This window comes from Mobula birostris, chromosome 3, assembly GCF_030028105.1.
Source record: "Mobula birostris isolate sMobBir1 chromosome 3, sMobBir1.hap1, whole genome shotgun sequence".
Taxonomy (NCBI): domain Eukaryota; kingdom Metazoa; phylum Chordata; class Chondrichthyes; order Myliobatiformes; family Myliobatidae; genus Mobula; species Mobula birostris.
The window spans coordinates 191,696,058-191,721,002 of record NC_092372.1 but is presented as its reverse complement, the minus strand read 5'-3'; the positions used below and the strand labels follow the sequence as shown (position 1 = coordinate 191,721,002).

At 40.3% G+C, this 24,945-nt stretch overlaps 1 protein-coding gene across 12 annotated transcripts in view; it reads left to right on the top strand.

Moving 5' to 3' along the window:
• Positions 1 to 24,945, top strand: part of mpp7a (MAGUK p55 scaffold protein 7a) — a 515,701-nt gene that overhangs the window by 94,753 nt on the left and 396,003 nt on the right. For 10 of the 12 annotated variants that reach the window (XM_072253895.1, XM_072253897.1, XM_072253899.1 and 7 more), the window contains one exon: positions 22,391 to 22,487. The exons of the other annotated variants lie outside the window; for them this stretch is intronic. The gene's annotated coding sequence lies outside the window, so the exon portion shown is untranslated. The remainder of the gene's footprint in view (positions 1 to 22,390; positions 22,488 to 24,945) is intronic. 12 annotated transcript variants of the gene reach the window in all.

Below are 24,945 nucleotides of genomic sequence, written 5' to 3'. Positions count from 1 at the left end.
AAGAAACAGGGAAAAAATTGAAATGAAACAAAATAACAATAAATAAGCAATAGATAATGGAGAACATGAGATGAAGAGTCCTTGAAAGTGTGTCCATAGATTGGGGGAACAGTTCAAAGTTGGGGTGAGTGGAGTTATCCTCTCTGGTTCAAGAGCCTGATGGACAAGGGGCAGTAGCTACTCATGAACTTTGTGGTGTGGCTTGTGAGGTTCTTGTACCTCCAAGATGGTAGCAGTGAGAAGAAAGCATAGCTTGGATGTTGGGGTTCCGCGATGATGGATGCTGCTTTCCGGCAACAGCACTCCAGGTAGATGTGCTGTATTGTGGGGAGGGCTTTACCCATGATTGACTGGGCTGTATCAACCTTTTTTTTTTTGTAGGCTTTTTTGTTTAAGAGCATTGGTGTCTCCATGCCAGGCCGTGATGCATCCAGTCAATATACTATCCTCTGCACATTTATAGAAGTTTGTTAAAATTTTAAATGACATCTAGATGACATCTAATCTTTGCAAACTTCTAAGAAAGTGGAGGCACTGCTGTGTCTTTGCAATGGTACTTGCGTACTGGACCCAGGACAGATCATCTGAAATGATAATTCCACTGACTTTAAAATTCCTAACCCTCTAAATCTCTGTTACCCCACTGAGGACTCATGGACTTCTGTTCTCCTTCCATAGTCAATAATCGGCTCCTTGGACTTGCTGACATAGAATGAGAAGTTGTTGCTGTGGTACCACTCAGCCAGATTTTTAGTCGTCTTCCTGTAAGCTGAATAACTCTTCACCCGGTTGATTCAGCCAGTGACAGTGGTGTCATCATCATACTTAAATATGACATTGGCCGCAAGTAGAGCAGGGAGCTAAGCATACAGCCTTGTGGTGCACCTGTGTTGATGGTGATTTTGGAGGAGGTGTTGCCAATCCGAACTGACTGGTGTTTGTAAGTAAGGAATTTAAGGATCCAGTTGGATAAAGAGGTAGTGAAACTGAGGTCTTGGGATTTGTTGATTAGTTTTGAGGGGACTGAATGCTGAGCTTTAATCAATGAAGAACATCTTGATGTATGCATCTTCGCTGTCCAGGTATTCCAGATTTGAGTGAAGAGCCAATGAAATAGTAGCTTGAGGGGAATGTAGAAAAGTCTACACTTGGTAGGACAGTATTTAAATTTGAAGTGTTATTTTCCTGTCACCTTCAACTTGTTTAATCTTCAATGTATTCAACATGACAATCATTTATGTGAATGCCAGTCAGTGCTCTGTTCTTTAAACCCATTGTGCAGAGTTGCCCCCAACAGCTTGGAGGCTTGCCTGGAAATAGTCAAAAGCATTTGGAATTAGTTTACAACAGTTGCAGTGCTTCTATGCTCACTCAAGTTGCCAAGAAGCTTTGTGGGAGATTTTATTGATGCTTTGTGCACAAAGTAGCTTACATTTTTTTCATCTTAGTAAAAATTATAATTGCTCTGTAAAGGAGTTGTTAACATTTGCATTTGAGTTGTTTGGAAAAAGCAATGTTGCTATGAGAGAATGAGAGTTCGTTAATTCTCACTTTGACCCACACAGTAGTATGAAATTTATACCATCTCATATCATCACATTTTAGCTCAGTTGTGCACGTGTTAGATTCAACTGATGAGAACTTATTGTTGTGACTGTGAAACTGTGGCAAGGACAGAGAGAGTAACTAAGAGGATCACAGAGGTCTCCTTACCATCTATCGGGGATATTTATCAGGAGCGCTGCATACGCAGTGCCCTTAGTATTATTAAGGATCCCACCCATCCATCCAGTATCCTCTTTGACTTTCTACCATCAGGCAGGAGACTACAATGCATTAAAAACAAGAATGGTAGGATGAGAAACAGTTTCTATCCCAGGCCATGAGGCTTCTGAACTCCCAGCCACATTGTATTCGAAGTGTCCCTGGTTAATCTGTTCCATACCTTACAATATTTAATATTAATGCACTTCAGTTTGTTATTTATGTATGATTCATCTGTAGATTTTATCTTTTTGTGAGAGATCATGTGTTGTATACCACTGTGCTTTACACCCTGGTTCGAAGAAACATTGTCTCATTTCTATATACGTTATATGGTTATGTACATATATAGTTAAATAGCAATAAACTTGACTGCTGGATTCCCTGTATGATAAATTTAATACTGTAATGCATATTTTGTGCATGCAATTGTGTGATCCAACTTCATTCTGAATTTCAGCTTCACGTTGCTGCTGTCCATAAACATTATTTCATGCATTACATTGTTTATGTGGACCATTTGTGAATTACATACATAACAACTGATTTAACAGATGAATAAATGCCAGTCAAAAGAAGTATTGAGTGACATTTAAAACTTGCACAGAATTCTGCTTGTGTTTGCTTATTTCAACAAACTTGAACTTGATATATTTGGGAGCAGTTTAAAGGAGTTTTCCCCACTGCCATCAGGTTGTTGAACAGCAAGATAACATTTTGCAATTCCTTAATTGTGGAATGCTTGGGTTTTCTTTGGGTGATCTGGTTTCCTGCCACAGTCGAAAGATGTACCAGGTAGGTTAATTGGCCATTGTAAGTTGTCCTGCGATTCGGTTAGGGCTAATTGGGTTGCTTGGATGTTGTGGCTTGAAGGGACGGAAGGGCCAACTCCATGCTGTATCACTACGTAAAATAAATTAAAGTAAGTCCATTTACGGTCTCTCCACTGGGAAGTCCTTTTCTTTACTAGACATAAGACAATGATGGAGGGGAGTCCTTGAGTCAGGATATATGTCACCCCAAGACAATTTTATATTCAGAGATCTCCATTCTCTTCATGTTTAAATGTGTGATTACCTTGCAGGTCTGTTGTGTTGCATTCAGAACTAATGATAGTGGTCTAATCTTTAGAAGACCTTTGATAGCTATTTCTGCTGCATCTGATGTTATAATATTTTAAAATGCTGTATTGGATGTTTTTAATTTGTCTGTATCTAAACGTGACCATTCATTCCATGCTCGAAGATGAAGGTGATGTGTTATATTAATGTGGCAAGGATGTTTTTGACTCCGTAATATCTGTGTGCAAACTTGCTGGTGTGCATCATTCATCAGTAACTCTAAGTACAAAGCTGACTGCCCAAAAATAGTGTGTGATCTCTACTGGCAAATTAGCACCTATGCTTTCCTTTCTTCCTACTGCACACCCTGTGCATTTGTACCTGTATTTCACAATGTACAGGTATTTCATTTATCTTGTTTTTTATTATAATTGCTAGTTGAGAGTGAGCTGTAATTGTTCATTGGAGATAATTTTCTAAAATCTTTACATTTTCTTTTACTGTTCCAGTTCTTGCCTGTCTTAAGTGAAAAAGGGAATGTTTAGTTTTGTGAATGGTGATTAGTTTAGCTTACCAAATGCATCTTGTGAATCAAGATGAATATCATTGGTACCTTGGGCTGCACCACGAACGTCTTCAAAACCCACAGATGCCAGGAAGCCCTCCAATTGCTTCCTGTTTCTTGCATTCATGTTTTACCTTTTCCCGCAAGGCAGAGCATGGTGTATCAGTAGTTGAATCTGCTATGGATCTTGTGCTGCACAAAACCTGTGCCATCTTTGAAATGTGGCTGCAGAAGTACACTGAGTGAAGTTGTGCATGTGAATTAGGTTGTCCAGAAAATGAAGATTATGGGTACTAGCAATCATCAAAGGGCAACTTGTAGCATGGATTTCTCATGCTGGCGGTGGCTCTGAATGGCACAACTTAATTACATAGCATTTATTCCCTTGCCATTTCTTTGCTGTTCAGCAATTTATTCCTTGGGACTACTTAATCATCCTGTGCATACTAAATTTCTTTTCATGGTGAAAGCTAGTCTTTGAGGCTTTGTTTCCAGATCTGAGACTATAACAGTTGGGTTCACAGTCAGAAAAGTTGGGGGGGGGGCGCGGTGGGAGGGCTCTATTGCTCAGTATCTAAGAAAACTTAATTCACAGGTCATTGGAAGAACACTGATTATTTAACTTAATAAGTCTTGGGGGAAATGGCAAAATTAATATCTTAGGTTTTTTTTGAGAACTTTTGGCTCAAAGTGCGGCTTGGATGAAGGTCTTTGAACTTAACTGCTGTACAGCCTATATTTATTAAGCACGCAATCCTAATCTGATTGAATTGCTCTGCTCTTGTACTGTTGCATCCTTTAAATAAGATTAGGTAGATGAATGATGGAATAAAGTAGTTTCAGTTCAACTACTGTATAATCTCAATAAGTTAATTTGCACCATTAACTAAATGAGCTTTAAATATTTTCTTTTGCTCTGGGCTCCTTGCTCTTGACCCTTAAATTAAGAGTCTTTAATCTGGCTTCTGCTCAAAGTTAACAGGTGCATTTATTCTTTTAAAAATACTCTTCATTTTATGATCACAATGCCAGTTTATGAATTGATTTTAAAAAATAATTCTCTTCCAAATCCTTTAGGAAAGATTAGTCAAAAAGTTCCAAAATGAAATTACAGGAAACTTGGATTTATTGCCAGTCATTTTCATTTAAAAGCCCCAGGATCGTCATTGTTGCAAAATAGCAAACATTTTGCAGCTTGCAGGAAGCAAATTCCCTCAAACAGTAGTATGGGGAAACTGGATCATTAATTTTAGTAATATTTATTGAGAGGTAAATATTGGCTCAAAAATCTCTTTTGAAAATAACACAAGATCATTTTCACTCACTGAAGTAAAGGGGCTTAGTTGGACATCTCATCCAAGAACAGTACTGCCAGCAGAATAGAAACTGAATGCCTGTCTAGATCGTTTTTTTAAAAAAGTTGGAATTGTGGTTAAACCCGGAACTTTCCGACTCAAGACAAGAATGCTACCAAATGAGCCACACCTGACATTGTGTATTGTTAGGAATTGAGTCCATTGTTGGGAATGTCGTACTTTATGACAGGGATATCCTTTACGTTTCCATTTATATTTAATACTGACATACATTGCAGGGAGATTTTCTGTTTGCCTTTAGGTGGAAATGGTAAGTACTCAGAACATTGTGCATATAACGTTTTCAACTTTTGGATTTCAAAACCAGTTTTTTAGTCATAAATTCATTCAGACTCTGGCTCTGTTCATTTTTTTTTTTGACAGACCTAATTGTTTAAGGCAACAGAGAATCAAAGTTTTAGTGAATGCTTCTTGTTCTCTGTAACTTGGACTGGCCAAGGATCAGTTTACAAATTTCGTTTTCCCACTCTTTGTCAAGTAGGTTTTCTGCTGTTTAATATTCAGGCAATCTTGGTGATTGTTAAATACTTCACTCTGTTCAAGTAGTTTAAATTTAAATATTTGTAGGATTTTTCTCATTGAGCTTATTTTTGAAAAAATCGGTTGATCCTTCTCTTCCCGATCTTTAAAATCCCTGCCACCATGTATGAAGTGCCAGTGGTGTTATTTTTTAAAAACTTTTTGGCGTAAAAGCACTTTGCACTAAATGTCAATATTTTGGATTTTATTTCATTATTTGTGGTAATATTACTTTGTTATGTGTGAGTTGTACGTACTCTGTGCACCTTGTTTCTTGAGGAACATTGTTTTGTTTGGCGGTATACATTACAGTATGCGGTTGATGACAATAAACTGGAACTTGAACCTGAACTAAAAGTTGGCAAAGGCGTAGAGGTTGGTTTTAGCAGGAGATGAGCTGAGGTAAAATGTGTCGGAGAAATTGTGGAATAGACAACCTTTTCTTAATTCTGAAGTTGCACAAATTGCAATAATTTAATAATGACAACAATGAATTGACTGGATTGTCCTGACCATTCACCTGGTTCCCTCATGTCCTTTAGCGGCACATTTTATTTCATGAGTTTTTACCTCATGAGATGAAAATGTGGTGTTTGTGACTGGTGCTTGAAAGGAAACTAACACATTTTAAGATGAGCTCTTTGGGTGCTACAGAGGAACAATAGAAAACTGCTTATCCATGAAGGGCCTCTATCTGAGATGATGGTAGGATAGGAGGCCTGCTAGAGTTGAGACGAGGAATCAAAATCAGGTTTACTATCATTGGCATGTGATGTGAAATTGGTTAATTTAGCAGCAGCAGTTCAATGCAATACATAATAGATAGGTAGATAGATATACTTTATTAATCCTGAGGGAAATTTTCTCTAGAAGAGAAAAATAAAATAGTAATAGTAATAAGTAAATCAATTACAGTATATGTATATTGAATAGATTTTTAAAAATGTGCAAAAAACAGAAATACTGTATATTTAAAAAAAAAGTGGGGTAGTGTTGAAGGATTCAATGTCCATCTAGGAACCGGATGGCAGAGGGGAAGAAACTGTTCCTGAATCGCTGAGTGTGTGCCTTCAGGCTTCTGTATCTCCTACCTGATGGTAACAGTGAGAAAAGGGCATGCCCTGGGTGCTGGAGGTCCTTAATAATGGACGCTGCCTTTCTGAGACACCACGCTCTGAAGATGTCCTGGGTACTTTGTAGGCTCGTACCCAAGATGGAGCTGACTAAATTTACAACCTTCTGCACCTTCTTTTGGTCCTGTGCAGTAGCCCCCCACCCCATACCAGACAGTGATACAGCCTGTCAGAATGCTCTCTGCGGTACATCTATAGGAAGTTTTTGAGTGTATTTGTTGACATGCCAAATCTCTTCAAATTCCTAATGAAGTATAGCTGCTGTCTTACCTTCTTTATTACTACATCAATATGTTGGAACCAGATTAGATCCTCAGAGATCTTGATGCCAGGAACTTGAAACTGCTCACTTTCTCTACTTGTGAACCCTCTGAAGATTGGTATGTATTCCTTTGTCTTACCCTTCCTGAAGTCCACAATCAACTCTTTCGTCTTACTGACGTTGAGTGCCAGGTTGTTGCTGCGGCACCACTCCACCAGTTGGATTCAGGAGGTTAGAGGACTTGATGGGTGAAGTGAAAAGAGATGCAATATCAGAAACGTTCCTGGAGTATATATGAAAAAGAAATTATTTTTGTGTGGAGTTGGAAAATGGACATGTAGGTGGTGTTTGGGTCTGAAGCATCTCTGAAAGAGCCCATGTAAGGAGACGTGCATTTGTGTTCTGCTTGTGTTGAAATTACTTGAGTTGCAACATATTTTAGATTTTTTCTTGCACTTTTTCTCTGCAAATGCTAAGCAGTTAAATTTTAATGAAACTTCAGGCACGATTGAGAGACTTAAGTCGGAAGATAAGATGTGTTTTCATTCTTGACAGTTTTCCAGCTTAGTCCTTCAAAAAGTGGATTTGCAGGCTTATTCGTTTTGTACCTGCACTCTTCAACATTTGAAAATCGGTCTTGTTTTTTAAAAAAGACCCAGATTTGAATATTGAAAGCTAAAGCCTATTATCTCACTTTTCATGAGGGTGAAATATTGCTATTTCAATGTCTGTAATGTCCTTCTGATGAATATCAGCGATTTAGTCCAATTTTTTTACACTTCCTTATTATAACTGTTGGACTTCTTGTTTTCGGCAATAATTAAGTGATAGCCTTTCTTACTAACTGAAAATTAGAAGCCTTTTGATTGCTGTAAAACAGGTCTGTATTGAACATAAAATGGGAACAACAGCAGGATGTTTGTCTCCTCTAGTACCTTGACTGTGGTTGGTCTGGTCTTGGCCTTAACTCCTTTTACATAGTCTTCACTTGCCCCATCGTTGAACTGTTTCACAACCCATGGACTCACTTTCAAGAATGCTTTATCTCATGTCTTGATATTTATTGCATATTAATCAATTTTTTTGTATTTGCACTGTTTGTCTTTTATACACTGGTTGTCTGCCCTGTTGGTGCGGTCTTTCATCGATTCTGTTAGGATTATTGGATTTATTGAACATGCCTGCAAGAACATGAATCTTAGGGTTGTATATGGTAGCATATATATATTTTGATAATAAATTTACTTTGAACTTTGAAAGTTGACCTGCCTTTTGAAATACTTTAAATAATTTTAATGATTTAACTTTTATAACCTTCCAGTGGATAATTCCTGGGATTTGCCTTCCTCCACAGGAAGAAGTTCCTCTGCCTTTCACTTTTACATTACCTCTCCTTATCTCATACTCATGACCCATCATTCAAAGCTCTCCCACTGTGTAATATTGCAATAGGTTTATAATTGGCACTTGCACCAAGAGGAGGTGAAAAGCTGGTCTTCCATACTGATAATACAGATCAAATCATTATACAGTGTGTTGAGATAGAGTAAGGTAAAACAGTAACAATGAAAAAAGTGTAAAACCTACTGAAAAAGTGCAGTGTAGGTAAATGATAAAGTGCAAGATCATAATGAGGTACAATACTGTGCAAAATTCTTGGGCATCTTTGCTTTACAGAATGTTTTAGTGTGTGTCATAGACTTTTGTACAGTACTGTAGATTGTGAGGCCAAGAGTCCATCTTATTGTACGAGAAGTCTGTTGAAGACTCTGACAGAAGCTGTCTTTGAACCTGGTGGTATGCACTTTCTGTACAGCTTCTATATGTAATATCCAATAGTGAAGTGCTGCCCCGTATTACCTCCCAGGGAACTCCACTTAATAGTCATAGTCATACTTTATTGATCCCGGGGGAAATTGTTTTTCGTTACAGTTGCACCATAAATAATTAAATAGTAATAAAACCTTAAATAGTTAAATAGCAATATGTAAATTATGCCAGGAAATAAGTCCAGGACCAGCCTATTGGCTCAGGGTGTCAGACCCTCCAAGGGAGGAGTTGTAAAGTTTGATGGCCACAGGCAGGAATGACTTCCTATGATGCTCTGTGTTGCATCTCGGTGGAATGAGTCTCTGGCTGAATGTACTCCTGTGCCCAACCAGTACATTACGTAGTGGATGGGAGACATTGTCCAAGATGGCATGCAACTTGGACAGCATCCTCTTTTCAGACACCACCATCAGAGAGTCCAGTTCCATCCCCACAACATCACTGGCCTTATGAATGAGTTTGTTGATTCTGTTGGTGTCTGCTACCCTCAGCCTGCTGCCCCAGCACACATCAGCAAACATGATCGCACTGGCCACCACAGGCTCGTAGAACATCCTCAGCATCGTCCGGCAGATGCTAAAGGACCTCAGGAAATAGAGACGGTTCTGACCCTTCTTGTAGATAGCCTCAGTGTTCTTTGACCAGCAATCTTGATAGCAGTCTACATTCCACACAATGCTGACAAGAAGTCTGCACCCAGTTAGCTATACTCTTGTGATCAACAGCCTTGAAGCAGGATGCCTGAAGCACTCTCCTTTATAGCCAGATTGTGCATCTCGTTGACTTCATATTCTGTGCAGGCCAGCTGGCTGGGGAACTTGCAGACATTTTAAACTTCTCTATACTTCATTTGAAATTCTCACCTGCTTTAAGGCCTGAAAAAAATAAGATATTGTGCCTTAAATACAATATCTTCGAAGTTGCTCATGGTATAGTTTAACCCCAGGCTCCTAGGTAATCTTGACCCACTGCAAAATGCCTACCACTGAAACAGGTCCATCGTGGATGCCATCTCTCTGGTCCTACATTCTTCTCTAGAGTATTTTGACCATAAAGACAGTTATGTTTGACTTATTTATTGACTACAGGGCCACCTTCAATGTCACCTTCAAGCAAACTCATCTCCAAACTCCCTAGATCTGGGACTTAACGCCTCCATTGTAACTGGATCTTCAACTTCCTGATTAAGAGACTGTAGTCAGTAAGGATAGGCAACAACACCTCCACCATGATTATTCTCAACACGAGTGCTTCACAAGGCTGCACCCTCAGCCCAAACAATACTCCCTATATAATCACGACTGCTTTGCCAGATTCTGCTGTAACTTCACTTACAAGTTTGTAGGTGATACTGCCTATGGGGCTGAATTTCAAATAACTCAGTCCAACTGTAAGAAAGAGGGACATGACAACATCTTTTCCTGTAATATCAGCAAAGCAAAAGAGCTAATCATTGACTTCAGGGTGTAAATGGTCCTGTTTGGATCATCAGTGCTGATGTTGAGAGGATTGAGAGCTTCAAGTTCCTAGTAGCCTGTTGTGGTACAATATAAATACCATTGCAAAAATAAAACACTAGCAACTCCACTTCCTCAGGAGGCTTAAAAAAAATCCTCACCAATTTTTTATTCATGTACCACAGAAAGCATCCTATTAAATGCATCACTTCCTAGTATGGCAACTTCTCTGCCAGAGACTGCAAAAAAAAACTGCAGATTTGTGGACATGGCTCAGTACATCGCGGCGTTTACATTTCCTGCTGGCTTGGTAGTGCAGTCAACATAGTTGAAGGCCCCCACCACCTCAGACATTGTCTGCTCCCCTCCCATCAGGCAGAAGTTCCAAAAACCTCAAAGCAAGTACTGCAACGTCAAGGACAGCATCCATCCTGCTGTCTTAAAACTATTGAACATTCCCCTAGTAAGAGAATATGGACTGTTCACCTCAATATACCTTGTCATGGTCTTTCACTGCACTTTCTCTATAACTGTAACACTTCAGTTTACATTGTGTTATTACTTTCCCTTGTACTACCTCAAAGCACTGTTACAATGAAATCTGTATGGGTGGCTTGCAAAGTGAATTTCTCACTGTATCTCAGTACATGTGACAATAAAAAACCATTTTACCTTGTCCTTGTTTCAGTGAATTATTACAAATTCTACCATGTTGTTTGAAAATAGCCTATTTGCCCAAATGGGGATATTGGCAAAACCCAATTTCCCTCGGGATCAATAAAGTATGTCTGTCTGTCTATCTATCTATCGTCAGTGTCCTCTGACATGAAGTTGGATGCTTGGTATTTAAAAGATCTGCCTTTCCTTACTTTTGAGTTTTGGCTGACTTCAACAATTTTTTTTTAGGGAACTGGATATCTAAATTAAAAAAAAATCATTTTCTCCTCTTGATGTCCATTGTGTCAGTGGAATTCCAACTCTGCTTTCTCTCTGTCATGCTGTCAGAGAGCGATAACTTTGAGTTGCTTAATCTTTGAATTCAAAGATTCAAAAAACTTTATTGTCATTCTAACCATACATCAGCTCTGCAGGGCAGAATGAGAGCGTTTCTCAGGGGCAGTGCAATCATAACATAACAAATGCAACACTAAATAATAAACATAACAATAAATAATAAACGTAATAAATAATAAACATAACAATAAATAGTAAAACATAACAGCCACATGTCAGTTAAAATCAGTTATAAGTGTCCAGTGCAAGTTAAAAGTGTCCAAAGCAGAGTCAGGTGGAGCAACTATTTAGCAGTCTGACTGCCTGTGGGAGGAAGCTGTTTAGTAGCCTTGTGGTTTTAGTTTTGATGCTCCTGTAACGTTTGCCTGATGGCAGAAGAACAAATAGTTCATGGAGAGGGTGTGAGGAGTCTTTAATGATGTACTGTGTCTTCTGGAGGCATCGACTCTGAAAGAGGTCTTGGGCAGAAGGCAGAGAGACCCCAATAACCTTCTCTGCTCCCCTAACCACCCTCTGCAAGGCTTTTTTGTCGACAGCACTGCAGCTGGAGTACCAGGTTGTGATGCAAAAGGTCAGCACACTCTCAACCACGCCTCTGTAGAATGTAGTTAAGATGTTAGTGGGGAGTGGTGCTTGTTTAAGCTTCCTCAGAAAGTGCAATCTCTGCTGGGCCCGTTTCACAATCCCAGTGGTGTTCCTGGACCAGGTGAGATTGTCCAAGATCTGCACCCCAAGGAACTTGATGTTTTCCACTCTCTCCACTATGGAGCCGCTGATGCTCAGTCTGAGACCGTGTGAAATCGAAGATCATCTCCTTGGTTTTGGTGACATTAAGCATCAAGTTGTTATCCCTGCACCAACTGTCTAGGTGTTTAACCTCCTCCCTGTACATAGTTTCATCATTTTTGCTGATGAACCCCACCACTGTGGTATCATCTGCATAGATGATACCACAGCCCTTAGATTCCATAGCCTTTGGTTTTGCAGTATCATGTACAATTTTGTAAGGTCACATGCTGCTTTGAACTGCCTTGTCTGCATTTTGGGAAAAATGTTTTTTTGTCAGAATTTTGTTGGCAGTAACGTTCCAGCTAAAACAAGTTCTTTATAAAGCTGACCTTGGATTTGGCTTGACAAGAATTTGAAGCACTGTTGCTGGCAGGGAAAGCTCTGTTGGCAGCAGACAAAAAGCTTTGCAGTATTTGGTGCTGCTAATGAATCAATGAAATTAAGATAAAGCTGTTGAATGGGATCCTCTGTTTTTGGCAGGTAATTGACATTAAGGATGTCCGTTGTATCACAAATGTTATATTGTTTTAGGTTTGTGTTGTAGTAGAGAAGCTGTTAAACTGAATAGAATTTTTGTGAGTGCAATACACAGAACATTTTTGAAGGGCTTTCAAGTCAATTAATTTAAGGTTTTTTTAATTAGAAGTTTCAGGTTTGCTTTCAAAAAAGCAGAATGCAAAGTCATGAAGAATGGTAAATAAGTAAATAGATTCAAATTGGAAATATAAAGCCTGTTTAAAAATGACAGTGCTTACTTGTGTTGAGTGCCAAGGTTTTATTACACAGTAATTAAATCCTTTTGATTAATCTGTTCTGCTGTGCCTCATGTGAGGAATATTTTCTATACCTGTAACTATCTTTCTTTTCAATATTTTTATTACTTGCATAGATGAATACATATTGTCGCCAAACAATTGGTACTGGAATGTACAATCATCACAGCGATATTTGATTCTGTGCTTCACACTCCCTGGATTACAAATATTAAATATTAAAAATTAAAAATAGTTAAAATTAGTAAATATTAAAATTTTAAATTATAAATCATAAATAGAAAATTAAAAAATGGGAAGTAAGGTAGTGCAAAAAAACCGAGAGGCAGGTCCGGATATTTGGAGGATATGGCCCAGAGCCGGGTCAGGATCCATTCAGCAGTCTTATCACAGTTTGAAAGAAGCTGTTCCCAAATCTGGCCGTACGAGTCTTCAAGCTCCTGAGCCTTCTCCCGGAAGGAAGAGGGGCGAAAAGTGTCTTGGCTGGGTGGGTCGTGTCCTTGATTATCCTGGCAGCACTGCTCCAACAGCGTGCGGTGTAAAGTGAGTCCATGGATGGAAGATTGGTTTGTGTGATGTGCTGCGCCGTGTTCACGATCTTCTGCAGCTTCTTTCGGTCTTGGACAGGACAACTTCCATACCAGGTTGTGATGCACCCTAGAAGAATGCTCTCTACGGTGCATCTATAAAATCTATTGAGGGTTTTAGGGGACAGGCCAAATTCCTTTAGTTTTCTCAGGAGGTAAAGGCGCTGGTGGGCCTTCTTGGCAGTGAATTCTGCTTGGTTGGACCAAGTCAGGTCATTTGTGATATTGACCCTGAGGAATTTAAAGCTTTTGACCTGTTCCACTTGCGCGCCACCGCGCGGTCCGCTTCTCCTTCTGAAGTCAACAACCAATTCCTTCGACTTGCTGACGTTGAGGGATAAGTTATTGATGTTATGATATTATGGAAACAGAAACAAGATTGAAATGCCCCATAACTATGTATAGTAAATTAACCATAATATTGAAAAGGTATATTTTATTCTAATCTAAAGCAAAATCAAAATCCCATAAAACAAAAAAAAAGGAAAAAAATGCTGTTTGGTTAAAAGAAAAGAAAAAAAATCTCTGGCATATAGTCGTAAATTCAAACATATAATAGCCATCATCATTGCTGAACAAATTGAAAATTGTGAAAGTAGTTCCAAAAAGGTCCCCATAATGTGAAAAAATCTTGTCTAGATATAGAAATAGAACACCTAATCTTCTCTCGATTTAAACATGACATAATATCAGTCAACCCATGGGCATGAGTGGGCAGAGCGGCATCTTCCCATTTAAGCAACAAAACTTTTCTGGTTAAAAGAGAAGTAAAAGCCAAGATATGCAAATCATTCGGCTTAAGAGTAAAATCATTACCTCCAACAATGCCAAACAAGGCAGTCAGAGGGTTGGATTTAAAGTTTACTTTAAAAAGCTCAGAAAGTTTGAAATACTTCCTTCCAAAATTTATCAAGCCACAGGCAGGACCAAAACATATGAATTAGAGAGGCCTCTTGGACATTACACCTATTACAGTATGGAGAAAAATCTGAGTAAAAACGAGAGAGCTTATCTTTAGTCATATAGGTTCTATGAACTACATTAAATTGTAAAAGAGAGTGATGCGCACATAACGAAGAGTTGTGAACAAGTTTAAAAATTTCATTCCAAGTATCCTCATCAATTGAAATCTGTAGGTCTTGTTCTCAGAGGTTTTTAATTTTGTCTAACGGAATGTTTCTCATTGCCAACAACATACTATAGATATTAGAAATAGATCCACTGTGAAAAGGTTTTAAAGTAAAAATTGTATCAGTTAAATTCTTATCTGGACATTTAGGAAATGTATGAAGTTGAGAACGCAACCAGTCTCTAATTTGTAAATATCTAAAGTGAGCTTTACGAAGATTATATTTAATAGATGGTTGATCAAATGAGGAAAGACTATCTCCTACAAACAGATCCTGAAAACATTTAATACCTAGTCTATTCCACTCTTTAAAAAATACATCAGTCAAAGAAGGTTTAAAAAAAATTAGAAAAAATGGGACTAGAGAGTGAAAAACTAAATAACCCAAAGAATTTTCATAATCTTCATAAGAGTGAACTTTTTCCTTTGAATAATTTGGTATCAGTCAACTCTGACCTTCCTTTTACAATTGTAAGAAATCAATTTACTTATTTGGGTAGAACAATTACTAGGAATTATAAATTTATTTTTAAAGAAAACTTTATCACTCTTTAGGAGTATGTTAAGAAGGTACTTTCATATTGGTCTCCCCTTTCTTTGTTGCTGATTGGATGTATCAATTCTATTAAAATGAATATTTTGCCTAAATTTTATACTTATTCCAAGCCCTACCTATTTTTATTCCTAAATCCTTTTTTGACTCTTTTAGATTCGATTATTACCTTCTTACTTACGGAAGAATAAAACCCTCCAATTAAACAAGGTTCATCTTCAGAAAACTTAAAAAAAAAAAAAAAAAAAAAAAAAAAAAATGGGGGATTAGCCCTACCCAATTTTAAGTTTTACTACTGGGCAGGCAACATATGCTACCTTAAGTTTTGGTTATACTACATTAATCGTGAAGACTGTCCGGTTTGGGTTTCTTCAGAAGCTAATTCTGTTAATAAATTTTCTATTATTTCTCTTCTTGGTTCTTCAATTCCTCTATCCTTAAGTAATTTAACTGGTAATTATGTAGTTAAACATTCTTTGAGGGTTTGGTTACAATTTAGAAAATTCTTTGAGTTACCTGTAACTATCACTTAAGTATACTACGTCTTTAAAAACAATGTCATGTTTGAATTTCTGTAATTTCTTTGGCTCTTCAACTTTTCGACCACACTTTGACTCAGACTCGCTATCACAGCCATATATCCTTTCTTGGAACGTGCCTCCGTCGCCAACTTCAGTTGACTTTAGGATTCGTTTCCAAGCCTCTCAATTTGGACCTTCTGAGGATCCCAGGTACTCACATTTTATTGACTCTGCCTCTTGCCGCTTCTCCCGTCAAGCTCTGAAGGCGACTGTCTCCGCCATGAGGAGGTACTTGGTGTCCCTATCCCAGACCCTTCCACACCTTCAGGACACTTTCTTCGCCATCTGTAATGGTTCTACTCGTTATTTCATCTTCGGTCGGATTCACGCCTGCAATCGCCGTTTTTTTGACTTTGTCATGTTAGGCAAAGATCGCAAGATCCTACACCTACGGACTCCAGAGCCTGCTGGCCATGAAACTAGCAGGCATGAACTTCAGATTGCGGCCTCTGCCATTGATCTCACCGGCTCCAACACCCCACGGCATATTTAAAACCCGGACTCCAGCAACGACCATGGAGACATTCAAAGTGATTGCGCAACCACCAACTGCGACGCCAGCCTTGAACTCCAGGCCGGGTCTTTATGTGCTGCTATTGTGACTCCCATCTCCCGTTCCCCCACCAATACTCTGCAATCCCGTCGCCCTCAGATCCCACCGTCAGCTCCTGGGCCCTCAGAAGCTCCATCTTCCTCTCACCCCAACCCTCCCCTCTCCATTGACACCCCCAGCCTCCCCCTTCCCCCCTCTGATCCCAGCTCTCATCCATGCCGGGTCTTTACCATCCCCTCCGACCTTCAACTGTCGGAGGCAGAACGCTCTGTCCTCAGTAAGGGCCTCACCTTTGTCCCCCTTTGCCCACACCTCAGCGAGTTCCGTGTTCGCCATGATGCGGAACTTTTCTTCCGCCATCTCCGTCTCCGCGCCCATTTCTTTGGCAAGGACTCTTCCACCCCCACCGATGACCCCTTCTCCTGTCTTCAACCCTCCTCTTCTTCATGGACACCCCGCTCTGGTCTTCTGCCTGCTCTGGATCTCTTTATTGCTAACTGCAGACGGGACATCAACCGTCTCGACTTCACCGCACCTTGTCCCCGTTCCAACCTCACTCCTTCAGAACGCTCTGCTCTCCACTCCCTCCGCACTAATCCTAACCTTATTATTAAACCCGCCGATAAGGTGGGTGCTGTTGTAGTCTGGCGTACTGACCTCTACCTTGCCGAGGCACAGCGACAACTCGCGGGTACCTCTTCTTATTTGCCCCTCGATCGTGACCCCACTAAGGAGCACCAGGCCATTGTCTCCCACACCATCACCGACTTTATCCGCTCAGGGGATCTCCCATCCACTGCTACCAACCTTGTAGTTCCCACACCTCGCACTTCCCGTTTCTACCTCCTACCCAAGATCCACAAACCTGCCTGTCCTGGCCGACCTATTGTCTCAGCTTGCTCCTGCCCCACCGAACTCGTTTCTGCATACCTCGACACGGTTTTATCCCCCCTTGTTCAATTCCTTCCGACTTATGTTCGTGACACTTCTCACACTCTTAAACTTTTTGATGATTTTAGGTTCCCTGGCCCCCACCGCTTTATTTTCACCATGGGTGTCCAGTCCCTATATACTTCCATCCCCCATCAGGAAGGTCTCAAAGCTCTACGCTACTTTTTGGATTCCAGACCTAATCAGTTCCCCTGTACCACCACTCTGCTCCGTCTAGCGGAATTAGTCCTTACCCTTAATAATTTCTCCTTTGGCTCCCTCCACTTCCTCCAAACTAAAGGTGTAGCTATGGGCACCCGTATGGGTCCTAGCTATGCCTGCCTTTTTGTTGGGTTTGTGGAACAATCTATGTTCCGTGCCTATTCTGGTATCTGTCCCCCACTTTTCCTTTGCTACATTGACGACTGCATTGGCACTGCTTCCTGCATGCATGCAGAGCTCGTTGACTTTATTAACTTTGCCTCCAACTTTCACCCTGCCCTCAAATTTACCTGGTCCATTTCCGACACCTCCCTCCCCTTTCTAGATCTTTCTGTCTCTGGACACAGCTTATCCACTGATGCCTACTGTAAGCCTACTGACTCCCACAGCTATCTGGACTATTCCTCTTCTCACCCTGTCTCTTGCAAAAACGCCATCCCCTTCTCACAATTCCTCCATCTCCGCCGCATCTGCTCTTAGGATGAGGCTTTTCATTCTAGGACGAGGGAGATGTCTTCCTTTTTTAAAGAAAGGGGCTTCCCTTCCTCCACTATCAACTCTGCTCTTAAACGCATCTCCCCTATTTCACGTACATCTGCTCTTACTCCATCCTCCCGCCACCCCACTAGGAATAGGGTTCCCCTGGTCCTCACCTACCACCCCACCAGCCTCCGGGTCCAACATATTATTCTCCGTAACTTCCGCCACCTCCAATGGGATCCCACCACTAAGTACATCTTTCCCTCCCCCCCCCCCTCTGCATTCCGCAGGGATCGCTCCCTACGCAACTCCCTTGTCCATTCGTCCCCCCCATCCCTCCCCACTGATCTCCCTCCTGGCACTTATCCGTGTAAGCGGAACAAATGCTACACATGCCCTTACACTTCCTCCCTTACCACCATTCAGGGCACCAAACAGTCCTTCCAGGTGAGGCAACACTTCACCTGTGAGTTGGCTGGGGTGATATACTGCGTCCGGTGCTCCCGATCTGGCCTTTTATATATTGGCGAGACCCGACGCAGACTGGGAGACCGCTTTGCTGAACACCTACGCTCTGTCCGCCAGAGAAAGCAGGATCTCCCAGTGGCCACACATTTTAATTCCACATCCATTCCCATTCTGACATGACTATCCACGGCCTCCTTTACTGTAAAGATGAAGCCACACTCAGGTTGGAGGAACAACACCTTATATTCCGTCTGGGTAGCCTCCAACCTGATGGCGTGAACATTGACTTCTCTAACTTCCGCTAATGCCCCATCTCCCCCTCGTACCCCATCTGTTACTTATTTTTATACACACATTCTTTCTCTCACTCTCCTTTTTCTCCCTCTGTCCCTCTGAATATACCCCTTGCCCATCCTCTGGGTCCCCCCCCCCAGTCTTTCTTCCCGGACCTCCTGTCCCATGATCCTCTCTTATCCCTTTTGCCTATCACCTGTCCAGCTCTTGGCTCCATCCCTCCCCCTCCTGTCTTCTCCTATCATTTTGGATCTCCCCCTCCCCCTCCAACTTTCAAATCCCTTACTCACTCTTCCTTCAGTTAGTCCTGACGAAGGGTCTCGGCCTGAAACGTCGACTGCACCTCTTCCTAGAGATGCTGCCTGGCCTGCTGCGTTCACCAGCAACTTTGATGTGTGTTGCTCATGTTTGAATATTCAGTGTTGGGGGAGGATGGAATTAAACTTGATTATTTATACTATTTAAAGTAGTACTGATATTTGGTACTTTCATTATTTTAGAGATGCTGTGCATTAAAATATTCTCCTTTCACAAGGCTGCTCTCCTTGATTCCATTGCACCATATTTACTCACTTGATTATTTTATTCGGGAAACTTGTATTTTCAGTATCTAATTTTCAAAAAGTGGTCTTATCAATGCTCTGTTTGAAATTAGCTCTGAACTGCTGTTGACGCACCTTGGTCATCTTGATAGTGGTTTCTGTGTCTACTGTTGTGGTATAGTGGAGAGCTGATTATGTTGTGTTATTGCTCTGTCTGTAGTGCTGTTGAGTTTAAACCACATTTCTGGCTGTACCAAGCCAGGTGTGTGTCATGTTCTTGGATTAACCCATGTAGATTTTGGGTAGGCTTTGAGATAATCTAGCTGTTGTAGTACAAGAGAGCCTCTAAACCTATGATGCTACAGCTGGAGCTGTGACTTACTAGTAACTCAAAGCCTTGACCCAGCTTCTCTAAATTGCGACTTAAAGGAATTTAGTTATGGTTGTCAGTGTCATTGGAGACCTTTTTGCTCTGCCTCATGTTTTTCTTGAATCAGCCATCGAGGATAGATGTTGACAGCTAATCATGAGGCATTCCATTCAGCTAACGGACTGAGTATTTGGCTTTGTTTTCATTGTCCGTAATTTGAAGTTCTGTCTGGACTCTTAATATTTTGGTTCCCAGTAATTCCAAAGAAGTATTCAGTCTTAAGTGTTTGGAATATGTGACTCGACTTTCAGTCACAGCGTTTTGATCAAGCCTACTTGGTGTTCAAGGTCAACAGCTTTGAAAATATCTGTTAAGGCAAGTGATTTGGTAAGTATCCTAATAATTTAAACACACTTGGTATTTTAAATGACTTGCATTTTAAATGACTTGCTTGAGAATTAAACAGTTGGCATTTTAAATGACTTGCTTGAGAATTAAACAGTTATACATAGTTGATGCAGTTGTCATTTTATTTCTGTAGACAAATATATTACAGGTTGGTTCAATTATAAAATTACATTGATTCCTGCATCACATGTAGGTTACTGAAGCTGCAAAGCATTGAGAAATCAGCTCAAATTGACAATGTTCTTCATTTTTTCCTTGGGGCAGCACTTAATCTCAATGTGCTGCATTGCTGTTAATGAAACATCTTGATATATTTGTGAAATACATCGATAATTTGAAAAATTCTGGTATGTAAACAAAGCATATCAATGATTTTAAAAATGTTTCTCTCTCTAAAAATTGGTTATTTTACTTTGCTGGTATTAACCAACAGATTGCATTGGAAACTTATTAAGTCTGGTATTTTCAGAAAGAAATGTCACTAAGTACAGTATAGGATATGGCATGTTCGTAGCACCCATGGAAAGTTGATAGTTCAGGTTGATACTCTTAAAATGGTTTTATAAGGATCTGGAGATTTGCTGTGCCACTTTTCAACTATAAGGGATTTTTATTGGCCTTCCAACAGGCAGAGCAATTGAAAAGTTCTCATGAAGTAAAAGGCACAATGAACTAAGATTTTATTTAATTTGACATGAAGGTAATTACAGCAAAGAAATGTGGAAAAATACTGGAATGTCATCAATAACTATTTTTATTTTAAACAGATTTGAACTATTTGAGGAATTTTTTTTTGTTATGGGAAGTTGCGAAGCAGTAATTGTGTCTTGGTGTGCTCTCTAAGTTTCTCATCTGCAACCAAGTGTAACATTTCAGTATTGCCTTTTACAGCAGGACTTATTATTTCTAGATTGTAAGAAGGTTGCTAGAGTTTAATTCAGATGTGTGAGATTTGCACTATGGGAAGACACAAGCATGGGACTTTGTATGACAGTGAATGATAAGGCCCTAAGGAGTAACAGAGAAATCTAGGAGTCAAAGGACTTGGTTTCCTGAAAGTGAGGCCTCATTGAGGGGTCACTGGTGGAAAAGGTGAGCAGCTTCAAGTTTCAGGGTGTTAACATCTCAGCAGACCTATCCAGGACCTAGCACATTAATGTGGTCAAGAAGAAGGTATGCAAGTGGTTCTACTTAATTCTGATTTTGAGGAGGTTTGGTATGCCACCAAAGTCTTTTGTAGATGTACTGTGGAGAGCATTCTGACTGGTTGCATCACAGCCTGGTTTTGAGGTTCTAGTGCTTTGGATCACAAGAAGTTGCAGAGGATAGTGGACACAGCTAGTCATGAGCACAACCTTTTACCATCACAGACATCTTCAAGAGGCGTACCCAAAGGCAGCAGCATCGAACGCTAAGGATCCTTGCTCTCTTCTTTACTACCCTCAAGGCAGAGGTACAGAAGCCTGAAGACCTACACTCAATGATTCAAAAACAGTTTCCTTCTGTATTCAGATTTTTGAGCAGTCATTAAACCCGTGACTACCTCCTCGTTATTCCTCCTTTTGTACTATGTTTTGTAATTAATAGTAGTTTTGTCTTGGCACTGTACTGCACCCAGAAAACAGCTGATTTCCCATTATATAGTAAACCTGATTATGATTCATTTGTCATTCTGAAATACTCAAGTAAACAATGGCATTTTAGCTATTGAAATTTCTGCTACTTTTGTTCTTAAGAATATAAAAACTTAATGTATTTAAAATTCAGGGGATTCTGTTGAGGGTTTCTAGAGAATACCAGCTTGTTTTGATGACTGAAAGTTTTTTTTCTCAACCAGCTTCAGCATCTCCAATGACTCCATTCACAGTCACAACAGCAATCAAGAAAGAATTTTTTTAGGCATATCAATCTCCTGCTTGGATTTTTTCAAATAACAATTAAAAAAAAAATCCAAGCAGGAGATGGATAAACTTAAAATTGGAGCCATCTGTGTAAAGCAATGGAATAACTAATTTAAGCATTGATGCATTTTTTTTAAGTAAGCAGACAGTTCTGCAAGCACTTCGCTGATCAGGGAGCATCAATAGGGAGTTGACCTTTTGGGTCAAGTGGTCTTCAAGTTGGAAAAGTGCGAGGACAAGTAAAAGAAGTGAAGTGTTTTTTATTGCTTGTGGGGGAAAGTGAGAGAACAGTGTGAGAAATCACAGACCAAATTTGTTCGGGTAATGCATTTTTTAAAATTGTCAGGTTTTAGAGAAATGAAACAAATTGAAGCAAGAAAAAAGCCATTTCCATGCAGACGAAAAAAGAGACCCATCTGAATTTGTTAAATAGAGTCTTGATGGCTGCAATCTTGTGTCCCCTTTCAAATGCCAAGTTACTTTTTTCACATGATTGTGCTTGACAGTTAGTTACGTGTACTGCAGATTTATGAAAGAAACATAAAATTAGTGACAGCATTTGTCTTGATATCAACCAGATAACCCTGGAAAGGCAATAGTCATAGGTTCCAGGTTTGTAATGCACTATTTTTAGGAAATTAAATGCAACGGTTTCAAAGTTTAACCTGAAACTGACTATCTTGAAATTCTGGTGGAAAAAGAAGTAGTCAGCGTTGTTTTATTAAGACTTCTGTTTCCAGGTACCAAATGTAATCAGTTATTTTGATGTAGTGTTATAATTTAGGCTCTAGCAATAAGCGGCTCAAAGTATTTCTTCATTTCCCTTCAGGGCTGATATTAAGGCAGAAGCTTGGAATCCAGAAGAAGCTTGCTTGTTCTTCATCTCAAAGTTTATATATTCTGTGGTGTTTCATCCACATTATCAGGTACAGTATCTACCATTGTAACTTGCATTAAATAGTGACTTAATTGAAGTAGTTGCTGTTTATACTTTGTCTGAAAAACACAATTAAAATATGAGCTATTTATAAACATGAGATTCTGCACATGTTGGAAATCCAGAGTTCTGCATACAAAACATTGGAGGAACAGCTGGTCAGGCAGCATCTAAGGAAAGGAATAAACAGTTGACATTTTAGGCTGAGATCTTTCAGGGCAGGAAAGGACGGGGGGGGCGCGGGTAAGGCAGAAGGGGAGGGGAAGGAATATGTTAGAAAGTGAAGGATGAAGCCAGCTGGGTTGGAAAGCTAAAGGGTTGGAGAAGAAGAAATCTGATGAGAGTAGACCATTGGAGAAAGGGAAAAAGGAGGGGCACGATGGGGTGGTGACATGCAGATGAGAAGTCATAAGAAGCCAGTGGGTAATGGAAAAAGGTGGGGGGTGGAGGGAAAAATAAATTACTGGAAGAAGAAATCGATATTCATGCCATCAGGTTGGAGGCCACCTAGATGAGATATGAGGTGTTGCTCCTCCATCCTGAGAGTGGCCTCACTATGGCAATATGGAGCAATGTGTCGGAAGGGGGTTGGGGATAGGAATTAAAATGGTTAGCCACAATGTGACGGTATTTTTTTTCCTCAGTCTTTGTAGAATAATGATTTTTTAAAAAAAATTCCTGTGGTTTAGTGTTTTGGTTAGCACACATAGCCCTGAATCTATAATGACTTAAACTCAGTGAGTAACTCGTTCATATTATTTAGTGAGCATTGAAATTTGGCTGAGGGATCCTTTGTGTGCTTTATGTGGAATATTGTCTTATGATGTTGAGTCATAGTCTTGCAGCATAGTAATGCATCATTCAGCCCACTGCGTCCACATTGATTATGTCCATACACCTTTATCTCATTGCCTATGTAAGGGGGTTTTGTCTCTTATGTTACTGCGTAGGCTCATTAAAATGGCTTCTTTGTTATGTCTACTTGGGAATGCTTCTCTGTTATGTTAAACGCTAAGTTTTTGCGCTAGCAGCTTGTTTTGGTCTAGAGTGTGATAAGAATATGTTATGAACCAATTGGGATAGTTATGCTTTTGGTGTATTTAAAGATGCTGTATGCGCGGGGTTTTGGGGCAGAAGGCGGGAGAGAGAGACAGAGGATGGACCAGGTGCTGTGAGTCCGCTAACAGGGTTGGACCCCGAGGAGGGCGTTCGGCGAGGAGAGGAGATGGAGACGGACTCGTGTGGAGCGTCTGGTCGACCACCGTTGTTGGTCCCAGGCAGCCGGTCAAGGTGGTCCGAGGGGTCGCAGGGTGAAGAAGAAGGGTCCTGAGCTCCAACTGTTTGTGCACAAAGAGATTGAACTTTGATAAGTGTGGCGCCTTTTATTTTACTTTTATATTTTCTTCTCTATTAATTATATAGTTCCAGTAATATCTATAAACTGTAAGTCATCTAATTGTATCTGGTGTATTGTCTGTTATTTAGGCGGGGTGGGGTACATCACACAGCATCCACACAAACTAATTACCCAGTTTGGCGGGGCCGAGGGCTGTTTCCCCAGCCAACAGCGAACCGAGCAACCCTGGGGGTGGCCAGGGGTGCTACACCTATATTAAGTCTGAATCCTTCTATTATATGGGCTATTCAAGTACCTGTATAAATGCCCCTTCAGGGTAGTGATTTCATCTGATTCTTCCTCCTCCTCCTCCTTAAGCAGCAAATTCCAGATATCAATTGCTCCATGTAGTTTAGAAAAACAACTTATCCCCCAGGTTCTTTCCCCTCAAGTTCCATTGTTGCATCCCTGTTTTGAATTATAATGCCCTGGTTCACATCTTTACTATTATACTATTAGCAGTTCTGTAAGAGCAGTCTATTGTTGAAGATGACGGGTGATGAATATGTGCCATCCAATTAGGATGGTGGAACTGGGGGAGGGTTTTTTGGTGAGGGACACTAAGGTTGGTCTTGGGGCTTTTGTTTGGAGGGAGGTGAAGAGAGAAGACGCTGGGGAGAACCGGTTGTAGGATGCGACACAGTGAGAGACCTGTTTGTTTGAGATGGATTGCGAGTGATATTTGGAAGGTGGTGTGTGCTTTCGTGCGGACTGAGGACCCAGCGCATGAGTGACAGAGAAGTTCAAGATGAGACCCAATTTGTGCACATTTGACTGTTTAATTATAATGGGCCCTTTTTGTTTTTTCTTTCTTTACTTTACTAACCCTTTAGTTAAGTAAGTTTCATAAATATTTAATTCTATTCGTTATATGCAGTGTGCTGTCTCTTATTTCTTGGCACTGAGTTGTAACAGGGTGGTAAATTACACAACATCCACATAAACCAGGGTTTGGGGTGGGAGAGCCGTCTCAATCTCACGGGTCTGGTGGGACAGGAGTGTGTCTTTCCTAGACCTGCACAGCCAAGGAAACCAGCGGTGTTTCATTTGT